This window comes from Phoca vitulina, unplaced genomic scaffold (assembly GCF_004348235.1).
Source record: "Phoca vitulina isolate PV1807 unplaced genomic scaffold, GSC_HSeal_1.0 scaffold34, whole genome shotgun sequence".
NCBI lineage: Eukaryota > Metazoa > Chordata > Mammalia > Carnivora > Phocidae > Phoca > Phoca vitulina.
This window is the reverse complement of record NW_022589737.1, coordinates 6,923,557-6,936,278: the sequence shown is the minus strand read 5'-3', so window position 1 is coordinate 6,936,278 and position 12,722 is coordinate 6,923,557. Positions and strand designations below refer to the sequence as shown.

The 12,722-nt window shown below is 48.1% G+C and overlaps 1 protein-coding gene across 2 annotated transcripts in view; it reads right to left on the bottom strand.

Moving 5' to 3' along the window:
- Positions 1-12,722, bottom strand: part of NTM (neurotrimin) — a 953,201-nt gene that overhangs the window by 656,392 nt on the left and 284,087 nt on the right. Inside the window, exon 1 of one of the 2 annotated variants that reach the window (XM_032426124.1) lies at positions 11,903-12,113. The exons of the other annotated variant lie outside the window; for it this stretch is intronic. The gene's annotated coding sequence lies outside the window, so the exon portion shown is untranslated. Of the gene's footprint in view, positions 1-11,902; positions 12,114-12,722 lie in introns of those variants that run through there. 2 annotated transcript variants of the gene reach the window in all.

Below are 12,722 nucleotides of genomic sequence, written 5' to 3'. Positions count from 1 at the left end.
GAAGAAGCGGCCAGGGCCAGTCCAAGAGTACTTCAGTTCCATCAACCTGTATGAAGCCCTGACTGTGTACTTGGAGGACTAAAAACCTAAGTGAGCTCATGACCCTTTCCTCTAAGTATCGGTAGTCTACATGGAAATCTGATCTCTGCTTTCATAGAGCTGGGAGCACAGAGACTGGAGGACGGGGAGGTGGCGGGTCAGAAGAGAAGGTGCAGAAATCCCGGGAAGACCAGACCAAACAGCTCAAGCAAAGACACGTCACAGCCAGAGTCCTTGTGCTTGACCCGGGCAGGGGAGGGTACAGCGGGGCGGGGGGGGGGGGGGGGGGGGGGGGGGGGCAGAAGCTGTCTGGGCTATCCAGTGCTCCCCCTAGCACAGTTTCCGCGGGGTTGCAGAGCTGCATGGCGCTCAGCCCAAATTTGGCACACTCCTATGTCTTGTGAAGGAGTCTTGGGGTTTAAAATATATTTTGAAAGCCTTTCGATGAGGTGTGTATGCTCTAGTCTGCTGCCCCCCCGCCCCCCCATGCCAGGTAGGCTTTGCTCATTTACATCCCCCACCAGGCTCCCGCAGGCATTTGGGACCGCGTGCTGTTTCAAGGGCTCCCAAATGGAAGGCACAGATAGCGTCCTCTTGATATCATGCTCCTGGGGCCGCTGATGGTGAGGGAGGAGGCAGGGCTCCCGTGCCAGCAACCCTCAGACACCCTCCTCCTGCCTCTGCCAAGGAGGCCGTCGTCCAGGATGCACGGTGTCAGAAAGTCTAGTCCACTCCAAAAAGAGACCATTTGTCTAGAAAGAGAGAGGAATTGGGGCATGCTGAGTGGAGCACGGGAAGTGCCCATCGCACGCCCTCGCCATCTGCTGCAAGTGAGGCTCAGGCGGGCGAGCAGCCCCTGCGGGCTCAGTGCTCCGAGGTGGCCTGGTGCAGGAGGGAGGTCTCTGCTCCCGAGCCCAGCCACTCCCGCTGTCAAAGGGCACCGTATTCCCGAGACCTCAAACTTTGCCTTGACCTTCAAAGGGACCTCAGCTCCCAAACCAAGAAACAGCATTGCCTCCACCAGGCTCCCAGGTCTCCATTCTGGAGCAAGCTCAGGGGTCACAGTTCTCTCTACCATATTTTTTTTTTGGTCATGCCTTTGATCAACTATTGTTGATTGGCACTTTGTCAACCTCGGGTGACCTGCAGATTGGCACCAGGCATTAACTTCTTCCACCTCTGATTCTTAGCTGATCTTCACAGAGCTCCAAGCCATTTGCCAGCTCAGCTAAGTCACAGGTATGCCCAGTCCAGGGAGGGGGCCAGGGCTGGGGAGGGTCCTGCTAGGTCTCATCCCACCACTCCATCAGATGCAGTTAGCATTGATTTAACCGCATTCTCTGCAAAGCCCAGAACTAATAAGGCAAATGCAAGCAGGAGCTATGAATTAATCCCCTTGAATATGCAGGTAATTTAGATGGAAGGAGACAGGTGCTGTTGGGCCCTCCATAAATAAATTGTGCAGTGATGGGCTGGGGGTGGGGGTGAGAATGGAAGCCAGATAGAGCCCCAGGGAGCAGAGGAGGTGGAACTGGCCTTCCAAGCTGATTATGGTTCTGCCCGAGGGGGACAGAGATATGGACCCTTGATAGCCATAAAGTTGCAGAGTGTAGAGCATACCTAGAAAGGCAAGAAACCAAGAGCCACCTAGCATATTCTTGAGCCAAACCTTCTGTGGAGGAATTCCTGGTGCTTTTATGTAGGGAGCAAGCAGGAGGGAACAGAAAGGATGAGAAGAAGGTGATGAGGGGGAGGGAGCAAGGAGGATGGGAGTGAGAAAAGCACATGAGGAAGAGAGGGACCCATTGGGGGAGGGTGAGCAGGGAGGGAGGCACGCCTCAAGGGGAGAGTTGAAAAGGAAGGAGTTAGCAGGGCCCCTGGCTTCTAGGAACTAGCTGGTCTACATTCCACAGCCCTCAGGGAGGGGACTGAGGGGGACCACAATCTCCACAGGAAGGCTCTCCCACTCCTCACACTGAGCGGTTCCGTCTCATTCACCTACATATAAGGACCTGCCACGTTCCCGGTGACTCAGGGACCCAACATCCCTGGGAAAAGCAATGGCCAAGTCAGGAGAGCAGACTGTGCCCCTGGACAGCCCTGTGTCAGAACAACGAAACCTCACAGCCCCCGCAGGTCCATCCATGTTGTTCCAAATGGCAGGATTCTCTTCGGTGTCGGGGCTGAGTGATACCCCATGGCTTGTCTACACACTACGTCTTCGTAATTCATTCATCTGTCTACGGACACTTAGGATATTTCTACGTCTCGGCTGTTGTGAATAGTGCTGCTATGAACATGATGTTAAGTGAAAAAAGCCAGACACAGAAAGACAAATACTGCATGATCACTTGTAAGCGGAATAAAATAGTTCAAACTCATAGAAGCAGAAAGCAGAGCAGTGGGGGCAGCGGGATCTGTTGGTCAAAGGGTACGAAGTTTCAGTGTTGCGAAATGACTGAGTTCTGGAGACCTGTGCACAGCAAGGTGACTATGGTCAATGATATTGTATTGTATATTTGCAGTTTGCCCAGGGGCTGGATTTCAAGTGCTCTCACTGCACACAAAGAAAGAAAATGGTAACTAAGGGAGGTGATGGTTATGTTAATTAGCTTGATTCTGGGGATTATTTCACAATGTGCTCAAATTGCCACATTGTACACCTTAAGTATATATAATTGTTATTTGTCAATTCTACCTCAGTAAAGCTTTAAAAAAAAGAAAAAAGAAAAAGAAAGAAAGAAACTCAGCTTCCTGACCCTTGGAGCAACAAGAAGCAAGTGGGGTAACCCGGGCAGAGGAAGAAGACAAGGCGGCCGGTTAAGCCTTTCTCAAGTCCCCTCTCCTTGGTCCCGCCCTGGCCAGGCTTGGTTTCCTGGATGGCCTGCAGCCCCATGAGGAGCCTCAGTTCCAGGTGGACAGTGGATGAGCTGACCTTGAAGTGGCCCAAACCCAGCTGAGCCCTGTCCCCCAAGCGACCTTCCTACGGCACTCCCCAAATGTGAATGAAACCAATGCCACAGAATAACTAAGACAGGCATTTGGTCCTCCGTAAAAAATAGTAATAATAATAATAATAATAATAATAATAATAATAATAATTCCGGCAGTAAGTTTATTTTTTTCCCCTATTTTTTTCACATTTGGTTCATTTTGGTTAAAACCCAAAGCCCAGTTTGGGCCCCAGGGGAAGAGGCTGGAGAGGGAGCTGGAGAGAGGAGCACTTTTGGGGTGCCTTCCGTTATCAGAATGATTGCTTAACAGGGAACTCATTTTAATCGCCTACAAATGAGAAGTCAGAGACAATTAAAATTCATTCCCTATTAATTGTTTTTTTTTCCTCTTTCATTACCAAGAGTTGCCATTCAGATAACAAGAAAGGCTGAAACGCAAAAGCAGCTGTAGGAGGCTGCATTTTGGCCTCTCCAACCAGAGCGCCTCTCCCTACAGCCAACCACTCCTGACCCCCGTGTGGCCACGAGAGAGCTCAAATCTTTAGAAGTTGAAGAACCTCTAAGTTGTGAAGTCATGGACAAGTTTATTACCAGGATGTTGCCGAATACTTTTTTTATAGTTTTTAATTCCAGTTTATTTACTCGGGCCTCAGCAACCATGTTTCTTACTGATTCAGCCTTTCCTACTTCAGTTCCCAGCGAAGTCCTCCTCCCTCTCCCCACTTCCCTTCTGGGCTCCTACCAAAGTCCCAGGCGACAAAGCAGCCTGAGATGACAGAAGCTCTGGAGCCTGCAGCCAGGAGGCCAGGTGCTCTTCCTCGCCAATCCCCCCTGCCCCCGCCGTGTGACATTGGCTGGACTGGAGCTCTGCCTTGTCTCACCTTCCTCATCCTTCCAAGGGAACTGTCTCTGATGCCCCAACCGCCCACTGGCTCTACAGCCTAAGCTTTACATTAAAAAAAAAAAAAAATCCATGCCATCCGCTGAAGCCTTAATAGGTGCCAAGCATCTTCCGTGCGCAACCTTACTTATCCTCATAAACGATCCTCTTAACCAGATACTTCCACTATTACCGGTTCTCCCACGAAGAAACAAGCTAACCCTTTCACACTCGCAGAGCCAGGATTTGAAGCTAGCTGATTCCAGAGCCTGACCCCTTTACCCTCCATTTCCTCCATGGTTTTGATCTCTGACCCTCCTTTTAGGATGCTGGAGTTCCTGGCAAAAACCAGGGCCTTGTGCTTTCTTTTGGGATGGAGGAGAATGCAACTGTTGAACTCCTGACCTCACCTGCAATTAATGACCCAGCATGGACCGCGTCGAATGACCAAGCTGGAGAGACAGCTAGGCTGCAGGTTGCAGAGGCTGGGGCCAGGGAACCGGTCCTGAAACAAAACCCGGAGCATACAGCTGGCTTCCAGGAGAATCAAGAACAGCCCTTTTTGAAAACAGAGCTGGTTCCCATTGCTCCCACCAACAGCGAGGCTCCCGGGGGTTAGAGCTCTCACTAAGCCTTGACTTTATTATTATTATTGTTGTTTGAAATGCCTCATAATAACTGGGATAGATTTTTTAGGAAGCCAAATAATGGGATGCATTCCACCCTGGCTTTATAATTAATGTTTGCATCATTTATCTTTCGTGGAAAGATTATTCTGACTAACGAGGTTCTGGGCCACTAATTCATTACACTGCCTTGTCACTTCCTGCTCCTTCTTATTACCCAGAAATAGACTCATTAGTCAGAGTTCAATGACAGGGAGAAATTGTGTTCGTTAATTTAATTCCCTCACTCATTTCTGGGCCCCATGTTTGTCCAAAATTGGGGATTAAAAGGGGAAAATCCATTGTCTTAAGTCTTTGCTTCTGCCTCATTATACCTTCCACCTTACTCCTGTTCAACAAGAAAGGGCCAGCACAGCTCAGAGTGGTGGCCACAGTGCCCTTTCTTCAACTCTCAAGCTGTTGCGCCACCTGGGAATCCCTAATCAAAGCTCACACAATGGGAGAAGGGAATGTCTCCAAGCAGGGGCTCCTGAGCCTGACTACACATGGAAACACCTGAGGTAGATCAGACCCACCAAGAGAGTGTTTGAGTGGGAACATGGGGCAAGGGAGCTACTGTTTTTAAAAGTTCCCCCGGTGGTTCTGGGAAGAGGTCAGTGTTGGGAACTACTCAACCTCTTGAGGTCTACAATGAGCTCTTTCAACCTTGGGCAAGCACAGAGAGGAACCTAGCTATGTCCTTCCTGAAAGGGTTGCCTAGTGATGTTTCACTCCTGATCTAACCCTGTTCCAGGAAGGAATGCACTGCTGTGGGACAGGGACATTTCCCTGAGTCCCTCCATGAGCAGAATTAGTACCTATTTTGTTCCAGGTATTGGGCAGACCATGGGGAGCCAAAGCAGCTCCAGCACTTGCTATCATGGGGCTACTGGTCTTCTCAATCCAATGGATACTTCAGTGTCAATCAGAACAAAAGCACTGAGGGAAAGGGTTGATCCTGAGGCTGTGATCTGGCTTGGGGACCAGGAAGGCTTCCCCAAGGAAGGGTCTTGGATTGAGTTATAAAGGTTAGCTGGAGTCACCCAGGTAAAGAGAGAGCAGGAGTGCTTTCCAGGCAGAAGGACCAAAGACCAAGGCGAATACCAAGGCAAAACCCAGGTAGCTGGAGAGATGAAAGCCCAGGAAAGAGCTAAGCTGGAGAGCAGCAGAGACCAGAATCTTGAGAGCTTTGCATAATTGATTGAGGATTTGGGTCCTCCTCTTTAAAGGCAAAGGGATGACTCTCTTAAATTAAGGAATTTTAAGCAAGACAAAGAACTGGGATGACAAGGTGGAATAAGCCATCCCTCAAGGCCCACTCACCTCCTAGCACTGTGGTCCCAAGGGCCACGTTAATGGCATGATGGGAGGGACCAATCAAAGCGCTCCATTCTCACTGAGATCCTCTGGTAAGCCCCAGTGGAAAATTATGGTGACCCCTGGTATGGCCACCAGTGGGGGCGGGCAGCTATATTTCTCAGATGTGTTGGGGCAGAAAATACCTGAGAACCTCTACTTTAGATCTTTCCCCACGGGGAAACGTGCCAATAGCTCAGCTTCCAGAAATGTTCACAGCAACCATCTCTAGAAAGGCATGTCTTCTCCCATGGTGAATTATTCAGTTGGAATTCTGGTGTGTCCATCAACTTTTTGTGAGTGTAGCTCTGTGAGTCATGTCCCTTGGACTGATTCTGTCTGTTTGTGGACCGGATATGCTGAGGACAGTGTCACTGGTGAATGCACAACAGGAATGTCAGCTAGGGCTTCTTGGCTTCCAGTCAGCCTCTGCCTGGAGGTCAGGGGCTCCTCTCATTTCAAGATGTCTGAATTGTGTGTGTTCGCCAAGTATGTTTCTTCATTCTGAGACCCACTGTTCTTGGAGGGGCACATTTTAGGCAAAGCTCCATGTCCAAATAGACCAGGACATTGGCAGAATAGTTGACACCCTGGCCCCTTCAATATCATGTGTTTGTGGTGCATGATATATTCATGGTCACTAATCTCATCTCTAATGGTGTAAATCATTCTAAGTGAATCCTTCGAGGTTGGCCTCAGTTGTTTGTAACTGTGAGTTTCGGGTAAATCGAGGAACTGCAGCTGGTAGGAGATGAGGCAGCCTGGGAAAGGGGGTCTGGACCTCTCATGAGCAGACATCCAAGGCAGTCCTTCTCTCCAAGCCAGGAAGGCTGAGTGCTGATGAATATCAGTCAGGAGGGGTGAAGGGTAGAAAGTATAGGCCTTCGCTCAGACCTTGGCCTACAGGTTGATGAATTCAACAACCCCAGCACAGAGTCCTGAGGACAAACTTATCTCCAATTACCAGGAGAAAAGAGGCCAGATTAAAGGAAGTACCCCAGATGAGCCTTTTGCTCAATACCTGCCACACACAGAAAATTGCATTTATTCCTATAACTATTAAGAGAAATAGTAAGAGTTAGAGAACTGGATATTGAGCACTAAGAGTCCAACAATATTTGCTATTCCTTATTTCAATTAATCTTCACGACAGTAGTGAGATATATATCATACCCATTGTATGGATAAGGAAACTGAGGATCCCAATGGTAACTGGCCAAAGTCAAGCAAAATAGGGCAGTGCAGGGATTTGACCTACAAACCTGCCTTTTTGTGGCCCATGGGAACCTCTGCATGTTCCCAGGCAACTCGCGTCGGTCTTGATGAACTCACCCCGTGACTCCATCAGTCCTCATAGGCTGTGATAACAAAGTACCACAGGCCAGGAGGTTGAAACAACAGAAATTTATTTTCTCTTAGTTCTGGAAGCTAGCAGTCTAAGGTCAAAGTGTCTGGAGGTTGGCTTCATGCTGAAGCCTCTCCCTTTGGCTTATAGATGGTCATGTTCTCTCTGTGTCCTTATGTGGTCTTTCCTGTGCCTGTGTCCTAATCTCTTCTTCTTATGAGGACACCAGCAGAGGGCCCACACCTATGACCTTAATTTCCCCTAATTTCCTCGTTAAAGGCTTTATCTCCAAATGCAGTCATATTCTGAGGTACTGGGGTAAAGGCTTCAACATACATATTTTGGAAGGGACACAAGTCGGCCCCACAATAGTGCCCTTGTCAATTAGATAAAGCCCTTTATCCTTCATTTGCCATGGGATCTACATTTGGCTTTTCACATCAGTGTAATCACTGTGTACCCAAAATAGTTTTCACCCTGCTGTACAAAAAAGGTTTTTTACCAAGAATGGTTGGGCAAATGTCAGGATTAAGATAACTCACTCCAGAGATAAGGTAAGGAAAGGATGGGGTGAGACAAAGCAGCTGTCAGTCTCAAGAGGGGATCCTCTCTTAATTTCCCTGAGGGACAGGAGGGACCACCTGAACGCCACTGGCAAACACAGGACTTTAGAGAGTCGCTTTCCCGACTGCATGTGGTATGTGCACACGTGGCCCCCGGTGCCCAATAGATGTGTGCACGGCCTCAGTTCCTGGAGCTCCACGCGAGCCACACAAGCTCTGAGGACACGCCGGCTGGTCCTAGTTCCTTTGTTCAGCTTCTCCTCTTTTAATCTGCCATTAACGGATGGTGGCCACAGTAAGAGAGTTGCTTTTCAATGCTGCTGGAAAAAGGAAAGGTTGAAATCCTAAAGGAGGATGTGAGAGAGCACTAATCGCCTTCTCGCTAACTGCATTTGATAACCTTTGGCCTTTGGGGATAATGAATTACATCTCAAATCGACTTGGTTTCTGTTGTTCTAGTAACACGATCAAGGGAACATAGAGAAAGAAGAGACACGGGAATGGAAACGGGTGGCCTGCGTGGCAGGTGGGGGCGGGCAGCTGGGGAGAGGGGCCATCTCCTGTCAGGGGCCCCTGCATGTTCCTGAGTGATTGGCGGGCTCATTCTGCTCCCCCCCAGGCCTGGTATTGAAAGAAATGGAAGGAAGGCTCAGGAAGCTGCCAGAAACCATTCCTTGCTTTTGGCAAAGATTCTAGGCCTCATCAGAAAAATCAAGAACTCGACTTGGAGATTTGGGGAGCCAGAGTGAATCGGGCCTTCAGGTAATCACAGCAAGGACTTTCTTGGGTACGATTCCCTGATTTGGTCTCCTATTAAGCTTATGAAACAGTATCACACTTCATATGCCTTTGTCATGATGTCGGAGGCCCAGAGAATTAAATAAATTGCCTGAGGGCACACAGCAAATTCATGGCAGATGCAGGCCTCAAACCCCAGTCCTTCTAGGCCTGTGTCCAGTTCCTGAAATTCCGTCTGCCTGTGCCAGCTCTCCACAGCCCTGTCCGGAGGCTGCCTACGTGGCCAAGAGTTTGGCTGATGGAAAGAGGGAGAAAGGAGCAAGCCCAACGTGGCTTAAAGACTTTCCCTCCCTGTTACCCTCCGTGCTTCCGACAGAGCACAGGTGGTGTAGGTGGAAGACAAGAGGTTAGGAGCAGGGATATTGGAGTAGAGAGGTACAAATTCAAATTCAGCCTTCAAGGTCAAGCAACCTTAGGCAAATTATCCCATTTTGTTAAGCCTTAATTTCCCTGTTCGTAAAAAGACGATGATAAAACCAACATCGGAGGATTGCTTTGAAAACAAAATACGTGTGAGTGTGTGTGTGTGTGTACGTGTGCGCACGTGTGTATTTGCTAGCATGGTGTTTGGAAACTCAGTAAAGGTTAGTTTTAAAGAAATGTAACAAAATGTTCCTTGCCTGAAGAGTGGGGATTTCAGTAGTCCCCAAAGCAGGCTTTGTGGGGGTGGCAGAAGGCTGGGCTTGTGGAATTCGATATATCCTTCGTTTCAGTCTGTACCACCTCATACTCCCTGCTGTTTCCTGAAACCCTGAGATCCTAGTGCCCAAGAAGCACGAATCCACTGGAAAGCCTGGCCCTCTGCCCAGGGTCCAGGCCAGAAGTGGCCCAGACAGACGAAGAGTCAAGGAAGAGCACAGAACCCGGAGTGAAGACAAAAACAGAGGAAGGGAGATCAATGCTGGACCCCACATGATTCACTATGCCAACCAGGGGCACGGAAGCTGGGGAAGCTGCCAGATCGATGGATTCCAAAGCAAATGAAGAACCTGGTGTTTTCGGCCTCCAAGCTGTGAAGTTAAATACAGCGACTGGGCAAGGCGTTTGATAAATAATGGGGGAATGAAACAGAACACATATCTCCATCTCTTGGGAAACAATAGTGAGAGGGCAGGTCTGATTCTGAGAAAGGCCTTTGGTCCTTGTCACCTTTCAACAGCAAAATCACAGCTATGTGCGTTTGCATCTAAAAATATGCATTTGCTTGCGTGAGTACTTGCAAGCGGTGGTGTGTTTGGGGATATATGTGTGGGCAAGCACTGCCCATTTGTCCTTCTAGTCCATGGGGCACAGCGATGCTGGGGAATGTGTTGTTTATAAGATAGGTGCAAATAGAATTTTATTCTCATAGTTCGAGAATTGCAGCCCACTAAAATGAATCAAACCTACCCATGCACTTACTTACATGCTCTGTGGAAATTTTTCTTGTAAACTTAACATATACCCGTTACTTCCTGATTAATAGGAAATTCCAAAGCATCAATTTCATCTATTACAATAACCCGGGCCTGGCAAAGCCCTTGCCTCTGAACCGACAGGGCAAGTTGTGGTATTGAACCGCTGAGCCTGGGAGAGAAAGCTGCCCCACCCCCAGCCCATCCAACTTTGCCATCTGCAAAAAAGGCAGAACATCAAGACAAGGAAGACATTATATCACAGCCCTTATTCTGTCAATGAATTCTAAAACTTGAATTTTCCAACTAAGTCACTGACACAATCAACCTCGATCTGAAGAGAGCAAAGAGAAACCTGCAGTTTATATTAAAGGGGCTACGGAAAGCCCTCTGTCTAAGAGCCCCACCTTCTTCTGGCTCCACTGGGCAAAATCCTAAGACTGCTTCTTGGTTGCAGGATTTCTTCATTTTCAAAGCAGGTTGGGGGTGTGTGCAAACCTCTTGCTTGGCCTGGGACCCAGATAGACGGCAGCTCCGTTTCCCCCATGATGCAGGGAAGATAACCAGAGCATTCCCAGGCCTGTCACCATGAAAATGTGAGATGAGTCACCATGTATTCAGTGAAAATATAATAAAAGACCACAAGCTTGGATATGAACGACATCGTGCAAAGAGATGAAAGAGAGGTTTTGTGATTTTCTAAGCACAATGGGACTTCTCCCATTTCAGAGGAGGAAGTTGTGTTTTGAGCTTTTATCCTCGTTGTTGAAACTGACGAAAAGAGAATTTAAAGAACATCTGTGTATCCAAATTTTAGAAACGGAATTAAACACCTTTAATAAGGAATTCTGGTATTTTTGCTTCTTTCTAAAATTCCCACTGTCTACAGATTTGTCTCTTTTGTGTGGATGAGATCTTGTCCTCTGAGGACTTCAGCACAGATTGGACTTGTTTCTCTCTTCCCCTTCCTACCAACCCATCCTCCAATCAATTGTTTATGTCCCTTAATTGGACAGAGCAGAGGATTGCACATTTTAAATATTTTTATTGAATTGAGTTTTATGTTCCCCATCTAGATTTATAGACTGTTAAATAGAATGTTTTACATTTCTTTCTGTCTCTCAAAGAAAATAACAAATACATGTGGGCAGAGCCATCAGTCAATTACCTCAGTGGATCTCTTGCAAGTATAGGAAAAATAAAAGCAATTCTGCTTTACTCTCTGGGGAGAACCGTGGAATTTCAGAACAAGAGAAAACCCAAATGAGTCTTCTTGAACTTCAAAATGCCTTCCTTGAATGACCAAGAAGAAATAAGGAGATTATAATGACAAATTAGCCTCTAGATTTAGAAACCCACTCTGCTTCATGTTAAGGAGAAAGTGGTGTTTTAGCCTCACTGACCAGGCAGGCATAGAAAAACACGTCCACAGCAATTAGACACGCCTTAAAATTAAGTAAATGATCCGTAATGTACCAGAGCACCTCAATTTCCCCACCAGTTCCACAAATCTTTCTATCCAGAAATTTCCATACCACTTGCAGTCCGATCATGACAGAAACGATCACCTTCCACATTCCTGTGCTGGGAGGTTTCACTTCTGCTTCTGCAGCTGTAAACATGTTTTCTTTCCCCTACTTCCTCTACCACCAACGCACAGCGAAGTAGCTGATTCATCGCATCAGACACAAAACTCCAACTCATTTCAGAATTCGAAACTTCACCAGAGAAAGACCCCGCCCGTGGCAACCGACCGCTTTCCAAGAGCAAAGGTGTCTCCCCTCTCAAAAGCCACGACCACGCCCAGAACCTCTAGTCCTGGGGAAAGGCATTCACCACCGACTTAGGGGGGCCAAGCCTCCCCCTTGCCTGTCCGTGCAAAGGATGATGAATTCAGTGGGCACCTACCTTTGCGACCCCTGGACTTGCCACCTCTTCCCACCTTCCCCGTTTCTTTTTCCGCTCATTTTTTTTTTCCACTTTAAAAACATCCAACTTTGCCTTGGGGATGAGCAGAATGAAATGTCACTTACCTATAAAAAGAGAGACAGAAGAGAAAGCCATGCATCACATTACATACAAGTTCTTTGAAATCAAGGCCAGCTTCCGACTTTGAAACTGTAACAATGAGTGAATATTATTTTTTTCATCCTACCTTTCTATATTTAATGAAACGCGAGATTTTGCAAGAAGCCCATCCCCAGGGCCCAGCCTCCCTTCGTGATTTTCCTTTTGTTTTCTCGCGGCTCTCTGCCTCTCTTCTCCACCCTCACCTCCCACTGCCTGCTCCCCCTCTTCATTGAGGAAAGGTCAGGAAGGAACGGAGGAGACACAGACCATAGAGATCAAGGGGGGAGTTCAGGCATGGGTACTGAAGTTGCAAGGCGCCGGGAGCCTCTTTTCTCTCAGGCAGGGCCTCAGTGACCTGGGGTCAGCACTGGCCAGTGCCTACACACGAGGGAGGTCGCAGTCCCCACAGGGTGACTTTCCATCTGCAGCTCTGGGACCTTTTCAAATGGCCCTGCTTCTGAGTCTTTCTCCTCTCTCTCCCTCTCCCAGCTCCCCACCATTCCTCCTGGTTGGGATGAGCTCACATACCGTTTCTCTCCCCCGCCTTGTCACACAAAGTATGACACCTTAGTACTCACGGTTCGGATCTGCTTCTACAGGAATTGCTTGTTATCACAATACCATAAGGCCAGTGTGACTTGCCTGGGTCATTTTCTCT